We start from the raw sequence: 3,781 nt of genomic DNA on the forward strand, positions 1-3,781 counted from the left end.
GGTACAATTGCAACATTTAAGAGGCATCTGGATGGGTATATGAATAGGAAGGGTTTGGAGGGATATGGGCGGGTGCTGGCAGGTGGGACTAGATTGGGTTGGGATATCTGGTCGGCATGGACGGGTTGGACCGAAGGGCCTGTTTCCATTCTGTACATCTCTGTGACTCTATGACTCCCTTGTTCTACTGTCCGGAAGTTGAGATCATCCAAAACTCAGCTGGTTGTGCCCTAATCTGTGCTCTGACCTATTTTTTTTGCCATTCCTATACATCCCAGTAATGTCTCAACTTTAAAATTCTTGTCCTTATTTTCCTATCCCTCCATTGCTTCCCTTTTTCTAAAATCTTCTTAAGGTCTATCGTGCTCTGATATCTGTTCCTCAAATTCAAGTTTCTTCAGCATCCTCAATATTAATTACACTACTATTACTGCCTTCAGCTGCCAAACCCCTAAGTTCTGGAATTTCCTCTCTAAATATCTTTGCTTCACTTTAAGACATTACTTAAAACTTACCTCCTTGTTCAACATTTTGACCACTTGCTGTAATATCTTACTGTGCATTCTGAGGTAAAATGTTATTTGAGTACCTTGCAATATTTTACAACTTTAAGTACGTTATATAAATACAACTTATTGTTGTTCTTACAAAGCTTCATGTGTGAAATAATACTGATCTAATGCCACGGTGTACGTTCACATGCCCCAATTTTAATGTCACTGTGAGATCAAAATGTAGCCAGCATTTACAGTGTAACCCAAACTGCATTACACGCTTTCGTTAAAATGGATCCTTTGTGCTAATTTAAGTGAGTTATTGTGATTGTCTTGTTTCAGTTGCTTTGAAATTCAGTATGTTGAAAAGAAATTGGAATTACAATCCATACTGTAAAACAATTGATTAGCATTCTATGCAATTAGCTAACTGGCTTTAGGTTGCTCTGAGTTCACTTCTAGATGTGTAGTTCCTGTAACACAGTTTGCCCTGACAACAGAACCATTAACAATTTTACATATTTATGAAGAAAGAGCAAAGCCACTGTTTGTTTTTGACATTGCTCACATGCGTTTGTTCATACCTCCCATTTTCATTCCAGGAGAGATGCTCGAGTGGGGTTACTGAAAGTTGATTGTTATTGAAACTTCAAATTTTGACCTGTTATTTAAGGCTGAGAGGAGAAAGTGAGGTCTGCAGATGCTTGAGATCAGAGCTGAAAATGTGTTGCTGGAAAAGCGCAGCAGGTTCAGGCAGCATCCAGGGAACAGGAGAATCGACGTTTCGGGCATAAACCTGAAGAAGGGCTTATGCCCGAAACATCGATTCTCCTGTTCCCTGGATGCTGCCTGACCTGCTGCGCTTCTCCAGCAACACATTTTCAGCATTTAAGGCTGAGAGGCAGACATAAATGAGAGTGAATAATAGCAGCATTTGTCAGATCTTGTTGCAGAGTCATAGAGTTATTCAGCAAGGAAACAGGTCCTTAGTCCAAACCATTCATGCTGACCAGTTTTCCTAAACTAATCTAATCCCAGTTGCCAGCATTTGGCCATATCCTCTCTAAATCCTTCCTATTCACATACCCATCCAGATGCCTTTTAAATCTTCTAATTGTACCAACCTCCACTGCCTTCTCTGGCAGCTTGCTCTATACACACATCATCATCTGTGTGAAAAAGCTGCCCTTCAGGTCCCTCTTAAACCTTTCTCTCTCACCTTAAACCTATGCCCTCTGTTTTGGACTCCTCACCCTGAGAAAACGTTCTTGACTATTCACCCTATTCACGTCCTTCATATTTTGCAAACCTTTTGAAGGTCACCCTTCAGCTTTCAGGTAAAAAATGTTCCCGCCTATTCAACATTTCCCTCTAGCACAACCCTCCAATTCCAGCAACATCCTTAAACATCTTTTTGAAATCCTTTCAAGTTTAACAACCTCCTTCCTATAGCAGGGAGACCAAAATTGAATGCAGGATTCTAAAAATGACCTCACCATGTCCTGTACAGCCATAACATGATGTCTGAAATCTATACTGAATGCACTGACCAATAAATGCAAGTGTGCCGAACACCTTCTTCACCACGCTCTCTCCCTGTGACTCCATTTTCAAGGAACTATGCATCTGCACCCTAAGGTCTCTTTGTTTGGCAACATTCCCCAGGGCTCTACCATTAAATGCATAAGTCCTGCCCTGGTTTGCCTTCCCAAAATGCAACACCTCACATGTATTTAAAATAAAATCCACCTGCCACTCCTTGACCCATTTGCCCATGTGATCAAGGTCCCATTATACACTATGATAATCTTCTTCACTGTCCACTACACCAAAACGTTTGTTTTCATCTGCAAAGTTATTAACCATGCCTCCTATATTCACATCCAAATCATTTATATAAATGATGAAAAACTGTGGACCCAGCACCAATCCTGCAGCACATTACTGATCACAGGCCTCCAGTCAGAAAAACAGCCCTCTACCACCACCATCTGTCTCCTACCTTCAAGCCACTTTTGTATACGAATGGCTAGCTCCCCTGGATTTCCATGTAATATAAACTTCCTAACTAGTCTACAATGTAGAACCTTGTCAAATGCCTTGCTGAAGTTCATATAGGTAATGCTGACTGCTCTGCCTTCATTAATCTTCTCTTCAGAAAACTCAGTCAAGTTAGTGAAACATGATTTTCCACACACAAAGCCATGTTGTCTATTCCTAATCAGTCCTTGCCTTTCCAAATGCAAGTAAATCCCATCCCTCAGAATCCGGTCCAACAACTTAACCACCACTGACATTAGACTCACTAGTCCATATTCCATGGCTTTCCTTTGCCATCTTTCTCAAAAAATGGCACCACATTAGTCAACCACAAGTCTTCTGGCACCTCACCCATGAATGTTAATAAAGTAAGTATCTCAGCAAGGGCCCAACAATTTCTTCCTTAGCTTCCCACAAAGTTCTGGGATGCAGCTGATCGGTTTCTGGAGATTTATCTATCTTTCTGCATTTTCAGATCTCTAGCACCTCCTCTCCTGTAATATGAACACTTTTCAATACATCACTATTTATTTCTCCAACTTTCCTAGCTTCAATGTCCTTCTCCATAATAAATACTGATGCAACATATTCTTTCAATCTCTCACCTATCTCCTGTGGTTGTACATGTAGATGGTCTTGTTGATCTTTAAGGGGTCTATTCTCTCCCTAGTTACTCTTTTGCCCTTAATGTATTTGTAGAATCTCTTTGGATTTTACAGGAAATTCAAAAATAACTACAACCAGTAATTGCATTTATTTGATCTATTTTGAATCCAAAGAAAAGTAAAGCTTGATCATTTTGTTTTTGAGTTGTGTCACCATTTCTCTTATGAATGTGTTAACTTCAGTTCCTTAGATGTCAGTGGAATGTTCCACATTGCCATTCAATATGAATAAGCCTTTAGATATTTGTTGTGGTTCTGTTTGCTGAGCTGGGATTTTTTGTTGCAGACGTTTCGTCCCCTGTCTAGGTGACATCCTCAGTGCTTGGGACCCTCCTGTGAAGCACTTCTGTGATGTTTCCTCCGGCGTTTATAGTGGTTTGAATCTGCCGCTTCCAGTTGTCAGTTCCAGCTGTGCGTTGCAGTGGTCAGTATATTGGGTCCAGGTCGATGTGCTTATTGATTGAATCTGTGGATGAGTGCCATGCCTCTAGGAATTCCTTGGCTGTTCTCTGTTTGGCTTGTCCTATAATAGGACTAGCCACACGACCACACATCAAGAGCATTTCCGAACTGACAGCCAGA

Source organism: Chiloscyllium plagiosum, chromosome 6 (genome assembly GCF_004010195.1).
Source record: "Chiloscyllium plagiosum isolate BGI_BamShark_2017 chromosome 6, ASM401019v2, whole genome shotgun sequence".
Classification (NCBI taxonomy): Eukaryota; Metazoa; Chordata; class Chondrichthyes; order Orectolobiformes; family Hemiscylliidae; genus Chiloscyllium; species Chiloscyllium plagiosum.